Source organism: Hermetia illucens, chromosome 1, assembly GCF_905115235.1.
Source record: "Hermetia illucens chromosome 1, iHerIll2.2.curated.20191125, whole genome shotgun sequence".
NCBI classification, from domain to species: Eukaryota; Metazoa; Arthropoda; class Insecta; order Diptera; family Stratiomyidae; genus Hermetia; species Hermetia illucens.
In genome coordinates, this window is record NC_051849.1 from 8,186,041 (window position 1) to 8,205,586 (window position 19,546).

Sequence of the window (19,546 nt, forward strand, 5' to 3'; positions counted from 1 at the left end):
GACCCAGGGCATCCATTCCTTCTATTACTAGCGCAGGGATGATGCCATCCGGACCTGCAGACTTATATCTATGGAACGAGTTAAATGCCCATTTCACTTGCTCCAGTGATACTACTTTGCATGCCAGATTCCAATCTCTCGGTTGAGGGCTGTATGCACCTGTTGGGCCCGAGATTAGATTTTGGATGCTGCCTGGGAAGTGTACTTCAAGCAAATGATTTGCCGTTTCTTCATCGCTTTCTGTATACTTCCCATTCTGTAAACGTAAGTAACCCAGTTTCTGGCTACGTTCTTTGACCAGAATCCGCTTCAGCTTTGAGGTTGCCTCAAGAGAGTTAGTCTCTTCGCAAAAGCTTCTCCAAGATGATCGTTTGGCCGATCTTATGCTCTTCTTTAGAGCCTTCTGTGCCTCTTTATAGCGATTCCAGCTAGTGCTTGATTCACCCTTCAGAGCACGATTGAGGAGCATCCTTGTCGTTCTCCTCTGTTTTGCCAAATCCGAGTTCCACTATGGTGTTTTACCCTTCTTTGGCATCTTGAGTGGACAGCTTTCTTCGAAAGCTTCTCTCATGCTAGTTGTGATCATCTGGGTTGTCTTCTCAATTCCAGCAATGGATTTGATGCGCTTCCCAGGGATCGTGACTCGGGCGCTCAATTCTGTTTGATACATTACCCAATCTGTCTTCCTCGGATTCCGAAATGGAGTGGGTGGAGGTAGATCCATGCCCATAACGAAATCAATGCGTCTGTGATCCGAGAGTGTGATATCGTTTGATACTCTCCACTCTCCGATCAGAGCCGCGATGTCAGGAGATGCCACCGTGATGTCGATGACCTCTTGCCTGACCACGTTGAAGAAAGTGGGTTCATTACCCACATTTAGGATCTGCAAATCGGTTCCTACTAGATACTCCAGTAGTCTCGATCCTCTTGCATTGATGTTCGAACTTCCCCAGCATATGTGGTGAGCGTTGACATCACATCCTGCTATTACCCCTACGCCTCTACTTTTGGTATATTGGATAGCTCTGATGAATGTTCCGCTGGGAACGTCTTCTGCGTCGTAGGGGAAATATGCAGAGCACCATAGTATCTCTTTATCTCCCTGTTGACTTTTTATGGTTAGCTTAGCCGATGTGGTGTCGCCATCACATAGGTCGTTAACCAGGTTAGCCTGGAAGTCTTTGGAGACTACCATGCAGGGCGGGGTCGATCGCTTCCATTGGCATACAATAGGTCAACATGTTGGAAGTTTAGGCCCCTGACTGCCCCACCAACAACCCACGGTTCTTGTATGAGGTACATAAATGTCTTGCAGCTATTGATCCGACGACTGATAAGTTCAGTCGCCGCTTTACAATGCTGCACATTTACTTGGGAAATGTGGCACCTCATTTACGTTTCAGATGTAGATGCCGGGGGCTGCATGTCCCCGTCAATGGTTTTAGGAGCCGACACTTGTAACGTGACGGTCCCCAGCCCATAGTAGAGCCGTCAACCCGATTTTTCCCGAACTTTCTTAACATCAGGTTCGGGAACGCCGATAGTGAGAAAAGTTCCCGGCCTATCGGTTCTCTGTCCTGTTTTGCTGCCTAGCAGCAACCAGGTGGAAGTGTTAAGGTTGTTCTGTACACCAAGTTGTTCCAGAACCCCAACGCCATTTTGCTTTTCTTCTGGAAGCCAGAGAAAGCACTTTTTGATCGATGGAAGCTCAGAGACCCTTTTCAAGGTTAGTCGCACACCCTCCCACACATCGTTAAGGGAGGAGCAGTACTGCCTGAGCCACTCGTTCGTGTCTTCGTCGGCAAAGTTCAGCCGTAACATTTTACGGTATACACCTACCGACTCAAAGCAAAGCTTAATGCCTTGCGCGGACGCAGTCCTTACAGCTAGGAGGAGTTTCCTCCTAAGCTGTTCGCACTGCTCAGTATCGTAGCCGGATGGATTAGAGTCGTCATACAGGACCCATCCATCGGCTTCGATAGCCTTGACTGCAAATGAAGGCCTAGCCGTTGCCGGCCGAGTCCTCTTTGCCGCCTTTTGTGTCGAAGAGTTAGGATCGTCCGAGGACCGCTGCCGCTTCGGTTTCCCCTTAGCCGCAGGTGCCCCGAACGCTCCTTTCCCCTCAACCTTGGCACAGCTCTTTGGTTGTGCGTTGCCCGGAGGCGGTTTGCCCGAAGGCGGTTTGCCCGAAGGCGGTTTGCCCGAAGGCAGTTTGCTGTCCGTGGACCCATGGGCAAGACTTTAGCCTCAGCAGGTGGCGCCGATTGGAGCCTGGGGTCAGGAGTACTGACAGAAGGGGCCTGCTTCGGCTCATCCGTTAAGGACTGGGTCCCAATTGAATTGGTTCCCACTTGAATAAGTGGGGAATCTGAGTCTAGACTCAGGTTCTCCATCGATGAGCTCAGGGTTGCCCCTTCACTCGGGGTTGGATCGTCACGATCGAAGTTTAATTGTGTTTGCTTAGTAGGTTTGTGTTTTTGTTTTTTTGTTTTTTCATAGTTGGCTGCCATGGCCTCAGTTTTTCCGGGGAAAGTAAGTCGATCTCGGCAGAGCCCCTTTTTGCCGAGACAAGGCTAGTTGAAACTGGGAGTCGCCTGGTACCCAGGGTTCACCGTTTACGGCCACATCTTAACCCCTGTGACCATTCAGCCCTCGGCACGGTAGTCACACCTTGGCTTGGGGTTTTGATTACCGCTTGGCTTCAGGTGTCACCTCCCGTTTCCTGGAGGATCTTCCTTACTGAGCTCTCTCACCACGTCAAGGTAGGTAATCGTCGAGGAAGCTTTGAAAAATTTATTTTGCTCAGTAAAAGAAAACGGAAAATTGAGACTTTCAATCAGATCGCAATAGTTACGTATTACAAGGCATCAATGAATTTATTATTTCAGGCTGTTTCTGCCACCCTCAAGCTTTGAGAGTCTGGGTTACGATGAAAACATTTGGCTGCAATCAATAACCAAATAACGCGATAGTTAACTGAGAAATTCTGATTAAGTTTGATTCCAATTAAATCGTTTCATTTTTCCCTTCACTTCAGGCTTATGTCTCACATCCTCGAAAACTTGTGTCCTTGTTAAATACTTGAAGGGTATCGCGATATGCTCACCTGGCAGCCCCGTGACTGACCTAGCAGAAATAAACACCAAACAGCTCGTGTGCTGAAGCGAGAAAAAGCACGGAAAATGCATTTTCTTTAGTACGTACGTTTTGCGAGTGTGTGGGTGCATGCGTTGTGATTCGCGGTAGCAGTGCTTTTCGAGGAAGGAGAACGGACTGGTGCGAGCGAGCTTGGATCGTTCAGTGAACAGACGGAAATTGGACACGGCTGAGTGTGGATCGAAGTCGAGGTTGAACGGTTGCAGTTTGCAGTGCTAGAGTGACAGCCAACTAAAACTGTTTTCTCTCTTTTGTTCTCGCACCCATCGGATTTTCTGTCTCGCTTTCATCAGTCGCAGAAAATTTTTTGTTTGGAATAAAGACGGAGGAATATTGTGTTGTTTTACAGACGTTTTGTGTGTCTTTTCTCAAGGAATCCTTTGTTGGCGAAAACTGCAACCCGAGGACAAGAACTTGTGTATTTTGTGTGGACAATTGCGGGCCAAGTGCGGACTTTTGAAAGGGGCTTGTGCGTGTGTACGTCGATCTACGCTGCTGAGTTTGTTGCCTGTCGAGGGACCCAGTGCGGAGTTTGACACGATTTGGAGTGGCTTGGACAGTGTCGAGTGCGTGGATAAGTCGCCAAGACGCGAATTATGCGCTGCAGAAGATGTGTCAGGACGAATCAAGTAGCGAAGTGCAATCGAGACGGTGAGAGAGTGTTGGACGAAGTGTAGCGTCGTCCAGCCGAGGTCGGAGCAGCTGATCGTAGACGTACCCCCCTGTGCAGCTCGGCAGCAGATAACAGTTGGCAAGCGCTTTTAGTAGTTGATAAGAACCCACCACGCAGGCAGATTCGATTGATTGATGGAAAATTCGGAGGTGGCCCAGTGGCTGCAATGAAAATGGTCAAGTTCGACGGCGAGTGTTCGACTTTGGAACGGGTTGTGGAAGCTGGGGCGACGATAGTATAACGGGGCGTGTCAGTGTGTGCGTCCGTTAATTGAGAGTTGTTTCGTTTCTCGCGTTCCGAATGCGACATCGGTCGAAGAGAGAGAGTATGTCGTGCGCGCGGTCCATATGAGGACGATATGTGTGTGGATGAGTGTGCTCCCCCACTGATTCGTCTCGCGCCGGGAGATCAACCCCGTCTAGCATAACGATATTGCCCCGTCCGCAAGAACAAAGTTGAACTGAGACAAGAAGACGACAAACAAAAACCAGACCAGAAACTCCAAAAAGAAATCTCGACGAGTACAGATCGCACTATCAACGTCGCCCAAGGGTCGGACATCGCATATGCAGACGAACTGCTGCACTTTGTTCGTTTTATTTTCAAGTCATTAAACTTTTCCAACGCGCACGACTTTTTATCATTAAAAACAACGAACCGAAACGATTTTCCCAAGCGGGCCAGCAGTTAGAATCGGCACCAAAACGATTTCGCTAGCGGAACAAAGGTATGTGGCAAAATCAACAATTTAAGGGTTAGTTTGACAGCAAAGTGGAAGCGGCCCGTTGGGCAAGTTTCAGGGCGATTTTTGCGAATTAGGGGAAGATAGTCCGGTTTGTTCGGGTGGTGGCTGGTTAGTCTGGAACTGGGGCTGCTTGTGAGCTAGAACCTGGCGCATATGTGGCACTCGGAGTGGTTAGCAAGGAAGGACAGCTAAGAAAGGATCGAGCTCTTCTGTCACTTAAAGGCGCTCTCATGTCTTTCCATTGAAAAATTCTGTTTACTTTCCGTCCTTGTGATGGATGAACCCATCCAGGCAGAAGAATTTTGTGGATACAGTTTTCTCACAGTCCTTAAAAGAGGTAAATGGTAGCGTTATTTTTGCAGTTGACCAGACAAAACGTTACTTTTGTTTTAGGTTCCAATCCAGGTGGGTTTTGATCCCGATACCTGTCCTGATACTGTTGCTTTTTGAAGCCAGACCTGATGGCACGTTCTTTTGTTTCGGTAGAACTAGCTCCTTCCTGACACCCAAACCAAAAAGCATTCTCTGCCGAATAATAGGAACCTTTTGCTTCAATCTAGTTGCCTCCACCACATATGCTTCATTTGTTTTTTTTTACTGTTCAAGACTTTCTGATTACAAGGTATTGATATTAATATTACGAGTGAAAGGTTACACAGCGAACAGTGAAGGGCACAACATTGCTTAATCAGCTGAACATTCGGTTTTCATTTCAATTCCCTCTGGGCATCTCTATCCATTTACATCAAGTCTAGTTGCTTGGCACCAAATACCTTGGGTTTCGAGGTGTTAGCACAAGGCCAGTATTGAAAGGGTTTGCAGTTCGCCCCTTGTATTGGCAATGTTTGCTGATAATTGAGATTGTGTCTCACTTAAGGTCTGATTCGAAGCTTTATCAAAACTCACTCTATTTAGAATGCAACCCTCACTACTGCAACGAATTATATAACTCGTTAGCGGATCACAGTCGCACCTCATCCATCCATGAACATGATTAAATGAAAATTCAATCGCAATATATGTTGTATTACCAGATTTTGAAATTTTCTTTGTTCAGCTGATACGTACATAGGAAGGTAAAATCAATGGTATAATGCTAAACTGGGGAAAATCACTCTTCGCACACACATGACACTCAGAGCTCTTGGCCAGCATACATAGCCGCCGTATATCAAATCAAAACAGTTTGCCTATTGTGTGCTCCGCTTCCCCTATGCTACCTAGCCTAGCCTAGCCTGCTGACGTTTACCCACAGCTGATTTTTGTTTCCAGTCGAGAGAAGCGACAGACGTACAAGGTCATGTCTGTTGAATTTCGGCATCCACTGTACGGGGACACGAGCATGGGAGAAGTGTGCCCTGCGCACGACACAAGACTTCGATTGTGTGCGGGTATGCTCGCACTGTTCTGGTTGCAGCACCAAAAACAAGTTATACGTTGTTCGCTCTTCTCTGCCAGGCCCATTCGTGCGAAAATAAATGTTCTCAAAATGAAGTCGTTTGGTTGTGTTTTCATTGTAGCGGGTTATTGTGCTACGTAGATTGGGTGAAAATCTGTCTTTGCAATTTTATACAGAACTTGGGCAATCGGGTCGGGAACGTCCACACTGGCAAGGAGGAAGCTAATGTCCTTTGTGGGCTTGTTGGGTAGGTAAATGTCTCTGAATATGGTTTGCTTTGTTTGATGATTGATGCCCCCTCAGATGGCACAGTTAAATCGATCAAATTATGACAATTGCGTTAGCAGAATTGATCGTAGTTGTTTTTCTGGAAAATCCAAAGAGCAATTATCAAAACAGTTTGTTATTAATGAGCATAAAAGCTGTTCTTTGTTAACTACCTATTTGTGCCGAAAAAAAAACGGTGAGGGCGACCCATTGCTGATGCAATATGTTTCGGAGGGAAGCGTTTGTAATTTATGTAGGTGAATGCGTTTACGCACAGAGTGTTGGACTCCCGCCACAGCAGGCTGGCGGACTACCAACTAAACACCTCCCTGTCATCAGAGAACTAGCCTGGAACCGTTTGACACATTGACACATTACTTCGGGCTAGCCCTCCCGCTCTCCCGGCTTTGGGAGCCTTCAAGTCAGGAAATTCCTTTCACCAACGGGAGGGGAGGGGAGGAAGGGAGTTGTTAATCCAGGGAACCCCTTACCGTCCGATCCCTCTGTCGGTCGAGTTCAATCTTCTTCGTAGTAAGAAGAGCCCGAACATAATGCGCAATACAATTCTAGCTGCCAGCGCTCTTCAGCATCTCTCTGACAATGTTGTCCGGAGAGAGCCCCCTGTGTCTGCATAAAGTTGCTGGCGGAGGCCGTCCCACCTCTCGCAAGAGAAAAAGGTGTGTTCAGCGCCATCCGCCACTCTATTGCAGAACACACAATCAGGAGATCGCGCCTTCCCAGCACTGTGCAGGTAAGACTGAAAACCTCCATGCCCACTTAGAAGTTGGGTAAGGAAGTAATCAATCTCACCGTGCTTTCTGTTCAACCATGGGTCTAATTTGTCGATGAGCCGCGCAGTGCACTTGCCCCTTGGCTCATTTTGCCAAGAAAGTTGCCACTCGTTAAGGGTGCGTTGACGTTCTTCACGGTGCGATAAGCAGACGCCACTCGCAAAGCTCCCCGCCTCTGCACTTGAGCGAGGCGTTTACGATGCACCTCCTTGTCAAGGGCATCAGCCCATACCTCCGCACCATAGAGAAAGACGGTCTGCGTTGCTCCCATGAGGAGACGTCTCCTAGTTGATATAGGGCCCCTGACATTCGCCATTAACCGACTCAAGGCCGCGACTCCTGCTGCAGCTCTGTCCGCGGCTGCTTTGATTTGCTCGAAGAAGCTCATCTTCGAGTCGAGCATTAAACCAAGGTATTTAATCGCTGGTTTTGACTCTATTGTCAACTCGTCGATCGATATGGGACGCAAGGTCGGGATTCTCTTTCTGGTCAGGATGACTACTTCGGTTTTTTCCAGCGCAAGGTTGAAACCGTGAGCAGTCATCCATCCGCTTACCCGTCGCATCAATATGCCAAGTCTGCTTTGCGCCTGTTCAACAGTGCGTCCGGCAACAAGTGCCGCAACGCCGTCTGCATAACCGACCAGGCGCGACTCTTCGGGCATATCGAGTCTCAGCAGACTATCGTAGGAAGCGTTCCAGAGGTCCGGCCTTAGGATGGATCCCTGCGCTACTCCCGACGTGATTTCCATCCTCCTCTGACCCTCTAGCGTCTCATAGAACAGGGAGCGGTCTTTCAGATAATCCCTCAATATCCGCAAGAGATAGCTTGGCACGTGAAAGGAGTTCTCTAGTGTGCCTAGCATATCTGTCCATCTTACAGAATTGAAGGCATTTCTGACATCAAGCGTTATGAGGGGAACTATCCGTCGAGATCGGCGGTGTGCCCCGGCTCGATTAAACGCATCTACGACCTCCATAACAGCATCCACTGTAGATTTCACTGTTCTGAACCCGAACTGCCTTGCGGATAAGACCCCGGCAGCACGAGTCGCTTCAGCGAGTCTACCCCTGATGAGCTTCTCGAGCACTTTTCCGGCCGTGTCAAGCATACACAGCGATCGGTATGCAGACGGGAGCTCCGGGTCTCGTTTACCCTTACTGATCAACGCGAGGCTGGCCACTTTCCAGCGACAAGGAAAAATGCCCTCCTTCAAGCACGCGTTGAACGCTTCGAGCAGCAATTCTGGCCGTTGGCGGAACACCAGTTTGTAAACTTCCGCCGGGATGCTATCAGGACCTGGCGCCTTCCTGTTTTTCATAGTGAGAACCGCTTCTTCGAGTTCTCCCATTGTGAAAAGGGGGCAATCCACGACGCTTTCCGCGCTATTCACATCAACCCGTACAGGGTGTCTGGGGAACAATGCCCGCACAATGCGGTCCATCTGGTCGATGCTCAATATGCAGGGCTTCCGCAGAGCCCCGATTTTCCGAGTGACAAGGTTATAGCCAAGTCACCACGAGTCATCATTCACCTCATTAACAAGATTTTGCCAGCCGCGGGCTTTGCTTTTATTTATAGCGCTGCGAAGTCTCCTTTTTGCTGATCTATATTATGCCTTTATGGCACATGCCTCCTCGTCGGCGTATAAACGTTGTGCCAAACGGCGGAGCTTATGACACTCCTTCCGTAGGTCGGCAATTTCTGCCGTCCACCAGTACATAGAAGGCTTGTCGCGCCTGGGGCCTCTCCGGGGCATGGAAGCCTCACACGCCGTCGTTATCAGATTCATCACTGAATTTACGACGGTGTCAGCTGCGACACCACCACCCCCCGTTTTCTTCTGGAGTCTGATTGAGGCATGCCCCATTCAAGAGCCCTGGCATTAAAATCACCGCCAACCAGGATTCGTCCCTCCGTGCTCGAAACGGCGTCCTCCAGAGCATCAAACCGGCACCGAAAGTCCGGAATCGACTCATTCGGCGTCAGGTAAACGCTAAAAAACGTTATCCCTAAACACCGGATCCAGACAAATCCGTCCCCCCGGCCTTCGGCAAGAACACGAAGTCGAACGTCGTCCCGAACCCAGATAGCAGCGGTGCCCGATAAGTAACACTTCTCCATCGTCAGAGAGCTTACCTGGAACCGTTTGTCACATTACTTCGGTCTAATTCCCGAACTCTCCCGACTTGCGGAGCCTTCAAATCAGGGAATTCCTTTCACCAACGGGAGGGGAGAGGAAGAAGAGAAATGTCAGTTCAAGGAACTCCCTGCCATCCGGCTCTTCCACCGGTCGAGCTCTAACTTCTTAGCAACGAGAAGAACCCGAACGTAATGGGCATCATGGCTCCACCTGTCAACACTCTTCAACATCTCCTCGACAATGTTGTCTGGAAAGAGATCCCCTGTGTTTAAATAAAACTGCTGACGAATCCCGTCTCATCTTCTAGAAGAAAAAAAAAAGTCGGGAAACCGGAAGCTTGACGCTTCAGATATAGAAGGTTTTGTGTTTCCCTATGTGAGAAGCATAACGCAGTTCTCCATTGGCTGACAGCATTGACTCGAAATATTTAAATTACTCAGTGCTGTCAGCTTCAATAACCTGCCCAGAACTGAGCGAATTAAATATCTCGGGTCAATGTTATCAGAGAAGAGGGTTCTGGAGCCGGAGTCTACCTCTCGAATAAAAACGAGAAGTGGGCTTTTCCTTTGGGACAATATGTAACGGTTTTTCAAGCCGAAGTTTATGCGATCCTAAGGGCGGCAAACTGGGTGATTGACGCGCGGTTGAAGGGCAGGCGCATCGTAATCTGCAGTGGCAGCCAAGCTGCATTGAGGGCATTGAGCAGTCCTTTGATCACCTCGAAAATCGTTCAGGAATGCAGAAACCGTTTCAACTCTATATCTAGATTCAATACGGTGGAACTACTGTGGGTGGTCACTGTGGCGTAGAGGGAAATGAAATCTCTGACGCTCTAACGAAAGAGGGGTCAATCTCCCCAATGCTGGGATGGAGTATCAGTAGCATTGGCTAATTCTGTTTTCAAAAACTGGGAAGAAGCTTCCCATAATGACAGGTGGCAGAGACTAAATGCTGCTTGACACATCAAACTTTTCCTGCCAGAACCGAACATACGTACCGCAAAATTTATCCTGTCGAAAAGCAGGAGGATTTGCAGGTGTATTGTGGGGATTCTGACAGGCCATAATTCACTAACTGGACATATGTTCAGAATAGGAATTACCGAAGATGATACGTGTCCCTCCTGTAATGAGGAAGCGGAATCCACGGAGCATTTCCTATGTGAATGCCCCGCCTATGGACGCATCGGGCATCAGATCTTTGGTGCCGATGTTCCCCAATTGCGACGGGTAGCATCACATCCACTAACGGAAATCCTGCGATACGTTAACGAATCCGGAATATTTCGTTAGACGGGGGTGGCGAGTACAATGGGCCAACACGGCCTGAGTCCTCAGAAGCTGTAGCTTCTCCCCCACCATATATACACACACACAATGTTATCAGCCAATTGAGAACTGCGTTTTGATATTGCTTCACGCATTAATGCGACCTAGATGAAGTGGTATTCCACAACTGGCGTTCTTTGTGATCGACGTATCAGCGAACGTCTAAAATCTAAAATTTACCGCAATATCGTGCGTCTGCCGCTCTCTACAGTTCTGAGTGTTGGCCGACTATAAAAGACAATGAACGGGGTCTTGCGGTATTGGGGACGAAGATGTTGCACTGGTGGCGTGACACGTTATGATCACGTCCGAAATGAGGATATCCGCAATCGATATGGGGTTGCACTGATCGTGGAAAAACTGCTTGTGAGGCGTTTTCGATGGTATAACTTTGACACTAATAGTCGGGTTTTCATGAACTTGACATGTGCCCACTGTCTTCTATGTTGGTGAAAAATTTAGTACTCCTTGAATGAAAACCTTAAAAAATGTGATTATTGTACATGCCTGTTCCCGGTCGCTTCCAGTGTGTCCCGGCATGTATCGGTCATTAGCAGTTCGCTCTTCACCGAGAACCTTTTTCAAAGCTACTACCTAGGACGCAGGTATTATGCCAACTAGGGGGTCAGATTTACTTGCTCGGGGACGCCACTTCCCTTATCGTAAACGACCCGTTAAGGATCGTTGACGATCCCTGAGGACCCCCTATTGCGAATCCTACCCAGGAACTGAAACAGCCTTTTCCGCATTTTAACTTTCTTTTGCGGTCTTTTATGAGAGAAAAATAATTCCAAATTGACCTCGATCCTGGGATTGAGTCGTTACTTTATCTTGTTTTCAGTATTTTGATGATATGCACATATAATTCGCGCTGACGAGAACTTACTTGCCAAGTTTTATCCCAACATCGGAGTCAATTGGAACGACCAAAAGTCTGGTCAAAATAACGGTGACTTCATAAGCTAGATTTGAGAGACTCTCGACTCTACTTAGATCAGTCCGGGCAAAATGACGCAATCAATGGAGATGAGTCAATCCTGCTCCTGAACGGGACAAAAGCTGAAGGAAAAATTTGTAGCATTTTTTAGTTTAGATCACTTCACCACAAAGCCTCGCCTGTTTGAGAAAGGATGGGGGACAGTTGAGTCACTACAGTCTGAATTGACGTGTAGTGTAACACTGAAGGATCTCCGCGAGTGGGTGGAGCCTTCTTAATGAAGTTCAGACTTGTGTTTTAACTTGATTGATTATTATATCCATGATGCCGTCATTCTACGGTGAGTTTTAACGGAGGGCGGATACTATTTTTTTTCATCGATAGCCATGTGGGGTATCAAATGAAAGGTGTACTATTATTCTGTTAACGCACTGCGTCCTTAACCCTCAGATTAGCGAATATTTTTTTTTCGCTTTATGCGGTGAATAGGTCCCTGGGGACCCCAGGTGAAAAGGTGAAAAGACGCTCCCTTTTATCATCGCAAAAACACGACAAGGTTGCGAGTTATATTGGACTTAAAACGCCAGTCGTTGTAGTCTAAGCTAGACTAAGGCTAAAGCTAGGTTGTTTAGGATCTGCGGGATCGTAAGTCCACACCCACGTGATGGTGGACCGGACTAAATGAGGAGCAACTTACTCCCACGTTTTTTAGTCCATGGATCCCTAGTTTGGAGCGTAGCACCCCAAGCATTAAAAATCGAAAAAATCAAAAATTGACTGACGGTTTATAACGGTAAATAACGTTGTCAAAGCGGATACATTTCTTCATAGACAAAAACCGGTCCAATGACATAGCAGCTGCATGGGTAGGCTACCCAGAATTCTTTGACTAGCTCATTATTTGACTCGTACAACCCAGCATGCAAAATTATTGCCAAAAATGCATCCATCTCCGCCATATTAAAAGGTTACCACTGTTTTTGCTTCTGAGGGTGATCACCATTCCATTCCTTAGCCACTTATTGTCCTTTTCGGTTTGTTTCCCGTAAAATAAGCAATGCAATCGGATTTGAATGTTTGTAGCGGATCATTTGCTGTTATCAATGGGCTCGGTTTCCTTTGGCTGTAATGTACAACATTAAGAGCACGAATCCTTGAACTTGGTGGCTGAGTTTTTACCCATATGGTCCCATCTTTGGCTTTGTTGAAGTCATTACTATCAGCTGTAGCATCATCTGCCTCTTCTTCTTCTTTTTCTTCAGCCTTTGTCCCGTTCACAAGCGGGGTCGGCTCGTCGTGATCGGCTTCGCCATTTGGCTCTATCGAATGCCTGATCTGGGTGCAATCTCGAGGCTTTTAAATCCCCATCTAGCGTATCAAGCCACCGTTGTTTAGGTCTGCCTTTTGGTTGACCTCGTTTTCGCAATCTGACTCTTCAATAGAAATTTCATTGTATGTTTCTTGCTCCAAAATACCAGGCTGGGATGGATAGTTTCAGGACCGACAGAATCTCCCGTAACACAATATACCACCCATGTATCAATGGAAGAGCTGGAACAGCGTTTGAAAGCCTTTTGGGACATACTTCTGGATAAAGAGAATTCTAGCCTTATAGACGATAGGGCTTTCGAGGAGCTGTTCAAGAGTAATCTTCACCGGACAAGGCCGGTACCTAGTTCTGGCTCCCTGGCGACAAGATGATATAAAATTAGGAAATTCATACCACAAAGCAGTATGGCATTTTCTGGCCCAAAAAAAAGGTGAGCGAATAATGTCGAACTGAAGCGCATGTCGGATGGTTTCCTGCGTGAATATTTAACTCTGAATCACATGACGGTTCCGTATTCAACTTAATAATCCATCCAATACGGAAGTTCCAATTCGTTTTCTCGGGTGACATTACGAAAATGTTTAGGCAAATTCTGCTGAGACCAGAGGACCAGATCAAATTTTGAATTTTGTGAAGGACGAGTTCCAAGGAGTACTTCCTAAGAACCGTCACCTACGGAGTTGACTGCGTTCCATGGCAGGCCATCCGAACACTGCATCAAGCAGTAGAGGATAACACATGCGATGAGGAAATCCAGTGGATTATAAAGCATGCTTCTTATATGGATGATCTATTATATGAGGCATTCGGGGTGGAACAGGCCCATGATACTAATCACAGGCCTTAGAGAGGGCAAAGTTTTCACTCATAAAATGGGCGTCCAACGAATCTGAGGTTTTACAATATACTGATGGAAGTAGACGAATTGAGTCATTTGTGAAGCTTGAGAGATCGGAAGGAAACATTACAGTCCTAGGGTTGCTTATAGGCCTAGAGAAAAAATTGTGAAAAAATTGTCTATACAAAACGAAGGGTGTTGAGTTTGACATCTGAGATATACGATCCAATCAGCTGGTTATTACCTGTAGTAATGAAGTTGAAGATCGAGATTCAGCGACTATGGCAGGCGAGTTACGACTGGGATGACGTCATCCCAGGTCCGTCCAGGGACAAGCTGGAAAAGATCATTTGTTCCCTGCAGTCCCTGAATGACGTGCGTATCGCCCGTTGGACCGGGCATAACAGCAATGAGGAAACAATGGAACTAATAGGATTCAGTGATGCGTCTGGTGATGGATATGTAGCGGTCATATATAATACGGGATGAAGACTGTCAAAGATTTCGATGGACGGCTGATTGCAGCCCGTGGCAGGGTTACGCCACTGAAGTCACGAATAAGCCAGAATACTCAAGAGTGCACAATACCGAAAGTCGAGCTGGTGAGTGTAGTGCTTTTGGTAGAACCCTATAGTTAGTTTAGTTAAATGGGGGGAGCCGCAGCTCCGAGCACTCAGGCCATTATTAGACCCATTGTACTATCCCCGTAAGTTGCCTATTCAATGGCTTCCCGCCTACGGTGTTCGCAGGCTTTAGCGAATCTGAGAACATTCTCAAGAGGCAGAGAGTGTGCAGATTCTTCATTGAAGAAAACCTTGCCAAGGTGTCTTCGTCTGAGATCTGAGGATGCCGGGCAGCTGCATAAAAAGTGCAGGGCAGTTTCCTCCTCCTCCTCACATTGGCTGCACACAGCCGAAACCACTATCCCAATCTTTTCCATATGGTAGTTTAAGGGGCAGTGTCCTGTCAAAAGCCCTACTAGGGTTTTCATGTCCCACTTCTTAAGGGACAACAAAAATGCCGCTCTAGTGGCCCTAGGCTCCTTCACAAGGATTTTCGCTTGCCGACAAGAGTCCAAATTTCTCCACTCGGTTGCGTGAATCCTTGCAATTTCACCTTTCAGAGTAGACTTGACAGTAGATGGTCGGATTCCAAGAGCTGGTTCTGGGCCCACCATTGTGGATCCAGACTCTCGGCGAGCCAGTCTATCAGCCCCCTCATTACCGGCGATGTTAGAGTGCCCCGGTACCCACATCAGAAATGTTTCATTCAGTCGGCCAAGTTTCAGCAGCACCTGATGACAACTCCACACCAACTGGCTTGATATGTTGTTGCCATCTAGTGCTGATAATGCCGCCCGACTGTCGGAGCAGATTCGAATGGTGCGACCCCTCCATTTTTGTCGCAGACATTCTTCTGCTGCCAATGAAATGGCATATATCTCCACCTGGAATATGGTCGTCATTTTTCCGAGGGGTCGGGCCTGTTCTATAATCGGATTCTCCGAGAACACCCCTGCACCCGATCCATCCTCCGTGACTGACCCGTCGGTGAAGATTATTAGGTCTGTAATCTGAAAAGACTCATGGCCACTTGTCGACCATTCTTCTCTTTCGGTGATTACGACAGTGTATGTCTTTTCAAAGACGAATCTGGAAACCATATGATCGGTCGGCATCAGGCCTATCGGATGTTTTTCAAGGAATTTCCATATAGACGCATGCCCGTTGGATTGGCCGCCTTTCCATGCCCCAATGGTATCGAGCCTATATGCGTCGTTGGCTGCTTTCCGTTTCACCTCCAAGTGGATGGGGGGTAAATTTAGGATGGCTTCAAGTGCCGCAGTCGGCGTAGTACTCATTGCTCCAGTAATACTTAGGCAACCAAGTCTCTGAATCTGCGTTAGCAGCTTCCTGCTGTTAGCAAAGTTCAGTCTTGGCCACCAGACGATGCATGCATACATCAAAATGGGTTTTATTATGGATGTATACATCCAATATATCCGTTTAGGTGAAAGTCCCCAGGTCTTACCTATCGCATTCCTACAGCACCAGAGTAATCTGCAGGATTTCTGGTATTGTTCCTGGATATGATGCTTCCACGTTAACTTGGAGTCGAAATGTACTCCTAAGTACTTGACTGTTTGTGCCAGCTGGATTTCCGCCCCTGCTAAGGTGGGTAGCGTATAGCTGCCCCACCTGACGTTCCTAGTGAACATAACTAGTCCAGTCTTCCTAGCGTTCACCGCGAGTCCATTGCGGAGGCACCAGCTGTGGATTACATGCAGAGTTGCATTCATGCGGTCACATACTGTGTCCGAAAACTTGCCGGTAATTATTAATTATTGCTAGGTCGTCCGCAAATGCTTCCGCGAAGGCTTTTTTGACCTCCAGGAGCCACAGCAGGGTATCCATCACCAAGAGCCATAACAGTGGAGAGAGAACCCCTCCCTGTGGGCAGCCCCTGAGACATCCTGCTTTAATAGACTTCTGGCAGACCGATATGTGGATTTTTCTCCACTCTAGCATGTGAAGGATCCAACTGATTAGCAGCGGTTCGATTCCATGCTGTCTTGCCGCAAATGAGGCATAATTGAAGGCACCTTCGATGTCCATGAATGCGCCTAAAGCGTATTCTTTATCGGACATCGCCTTTTCAATTTTTGCCGTAAGTTCATGGAGTGCTGTCTCCGTGGATTTGCCTTTCTGGTAGGCGTGTTGCCTATGGTGAAGTGGCCATTTAGGAATGTGTATCCCTTATGAACCGATCTACTAGTCTTTCTAGTCCTTTTAGCAGAAAGGACGTTAGGCTGATCGGTCGAAAGCTTTTTGCATCTGTGTAGGTGGGTTTTCCTGGTTTGGGAATGAACAACACCTTCACATCCCGCCATATAATTGGAATATAAGCGTGTGCTAGGCATGCCCGATATATATTCCGAATGTGTCGACCCAGGGCATCCATTCCTTCTATTACTAGCGCAAGAATGATGCCATCCGGACCTGCAGACTTATATCTGTGGAACGAGTTAAATGCCCATTTCACTCGCTCCAGTGATACTACTTTGCATGCCAGATTCCAATCTCTCGGTTGAGGGCTGTATGCACCTGTTGGCCCCGAGATTAGATTTTGGATGCTGCCTGGGAAGTGTACTTCAAGCAAATGATTTGCCGTTTCTTCATCGCTTTCTGTGTACTTCCCATTCTGTAAACGTAAGTAACCCAGTTTCTGGCTACTTTCTTTGACCAGAATCCGATTCAGCTTTGAGGTTGCCTCAAGAGAGTTAGTCTCTTCGCAAAAGCGTCTCCAAGATGATCGTTTAGCCGATCTTATGCTCTTCTTTAGAGCCTTCTGTGCCTCTTTATAGCGATTCCAGCTAGTGCTTGATTCGCCCTTCAGAGCACGATTAAGGAGCATCCTTGTCGTTCTCCTCTGTTTTGCCAAATCCGAGTTCCACCATGGTGTTTTACCCTTCTTTGGCATCTTGAGTGGACAGCTTTCTTCGAAAGCTTCTCTCATGCTAGTTGTGATCATCTGGGTTGTCTTCTCAATTCCAGTAATGTATTTGATGCGCTTCCCAGGGATCGTGATTCGGGCGTTCAATTCTGTTTGATACATTACCCAATCTGTCTTCCTCGGATTCCGAAATGGAGCGGGCGGAGGTAGATCCATGCCCATAACGAAATCAATGCGTCTGTGATCCGAGAGTGTGATATCGTTTGATACTCTCCACACTCTCCGATCAGAGCCGCGATGTCAGGAGATGCCACCGTGATGTCGATGATCTCTCGACTGACCACGTTGAAGAAAGTGGGTTCATTACCCACATTTAGGATCTGCAAATCGGTTTCTATTAGATACTCCAGTAGTCTCGATCCTCTTGCATTGATGTTCGAACTTCCCCAGCATATGTGGTGAGCGTTGACATCACATCCTGCTATTACCCCCATGCCTCTACTTATTGGATAGCTCTGATGAATGTTCCACTGGGAACGTTGCGTCGTAGGGGAAGTATGCAGAGCACCACAGTATCTCTTTATCTCCCTGTTGACTTTTTACGGTTAGCTTAGCCGATGTGGTGTCGCCATCACATAGGTCGTTAACCAGGTTAGCCTGGAAGTCTTTGGAGACTACCATGCAGGTGCGGGGTCGATCGCTTCCATTGGCATACAATAAGTCAGCATGTTGGAAGTTTAGGCCCCTGACTGCCCCACCAACAACCCACGGTTCTTGTATGAGGTACACAAATGTCTTGCAGCTATTGATCCGACGACTGATAAGTGCAGTCGCCGCTTTACAATGCTGCAAATAGAACCCTATAAAGATGTGGGCAGCAGCCTAGGTGGCATCCCCACAAAATTCACAACATATACTGATTTCGAGGTAGCCTTATGCTGGATACGCAGTCAAAAGGCCAGCGAGAATAAGCGCGTAAGGAAAAGGGTATCGGATATTCGCAAGTATTTGTCACCCGCGGAAATTCATCATATCAAATTCAGGCTGAATTCAGTTAATTGTGATTCTAATCTGTCGCGACTTACCAGCTGTTTCGTCCGTAGATAAGTGGTCTAGTTTTTTTGCTACCTTCTACAATACAAATCTTCGTTCTTCCAGTAATAATTTTCTTTTACTTTTTCGGACATTTTTCATTCAGTCACTATGATTATGGGACGCCCCGTGCCGAGGTCGAATTCACTGGTCTCACTTCCTTGTTGAAATTGTCGAACTCTCCTTTTTACCATTATTTATAAAGATGCAGAATCATCAAAAACCGGTGACATTTCGTTAAAAATTCGTTCCGGCGGTTCTTCTTTTATAACAAGGAAGTTAACCACAACGAAGTGCTCCAATTTGTTTGATATTCCCAGTTTCCGTTGATATGGTGTTTTTGTTTGTTGCATGGATAACTGTTAATGAATTAAATTAAAAATACTCGCAATGGATCACACAGTTAGTGTTGTCACTACTGAGATGATGAGTCAACCACCGCTGGTATATCTCTATTTCTAGGATAGCTTAAATGCACTTCAATTAATGATATAGTTGAAATATTTGGTTACACTGCAAGTCGCGAAATGGTTATCAGGATAATAGTAATATTTAATGGTGCCTTCTTTGTGATCAACGTATAAACGAACAAATCCAAAATTTACCGCAGTGTCGTCCGCTCTGTCGCCCCGAGTGTTGGCCGACTATAAAAGATAACCAACGACGCCTCGCGGTAATGAACACGAAGGAATTTTGTTGGACTAGTGGTAGCACACCATGATCACATCCGAAAAGAGGATATCCGCTATCGATATGGAGTTGCAATGATCGTGAAAAAATTGTCAGTGAGGCATCTTCGATCATCACGCTGCTCCCAGGGCAGAGGTGAGGCAGCATCTGACGATTTGCCTCTGCCCTGGTAGGAAACCATAAAGCCTGACATTTTTGTAAAAAGGCAAAAAGTTGACTGACGGTTTCGTCCAGGGCAAAGGTAACTCATCAGACGCTGTCTCACCTCTGCCCTGGGAGCAGCGTAACCGAAAGTACTTTCCTCTGCCTCTGCCCTGGATGAAACCGTCAGACAACTTTTTGCCTTTTTTTGTAAACTTGGGTTTAACTCAAAAAAAGAGGAGTCCGGGAACTGCAAAAGAGGGAGTAAGTTGCTCCCAAAGTGGTTCGGTCCTTCACTAAGTGGGTGCGGACTTAGGACTCCCAGCATCCTCAACAAAAAATATTATTTTTGTAAAGTTTGTGTGCTAAGCCCTAAACGAGGGGTCCGTGGACCAAAAAAAAAGGGAGTAAGTTGCTCTCGATTTGGTCCGATCCGGCATTAAGTTGATGCGGACTTAGGGCCCCACAATTCTCAAAGAAATATTTTCGATGGTATGGTCACGCAATTCGTGTTAACGAGAATTCACTTGCCAATATTGGTCTGAATGTCGTGGCCGATG

General features: G+C 47.1%; 1 protein-coding gene across 1 annotated transcript in view; it reads left to right on the plus strand.

Annotated features, from left to right (window-relative positions):
* The first annotated feature begins 3,258 nt into the window (after positions 1 to 3,258).
* LOC119648845 (protein FAM214A) overlaps positions 3,259 to 19,546 on the plus strand; it is a 142,376-nt gene continuing 126,088 nt past the window's right edge. Inside the window, exon 1 of the mRNA XM_038050724.1 lies at positions 3,259 to 4,559. The gene's annotated coding sequence lies outside the window, so the exon portion shown is untranslated. The remainder of the gene's footprint in view (positions 4,560 to 19,546) is intronic.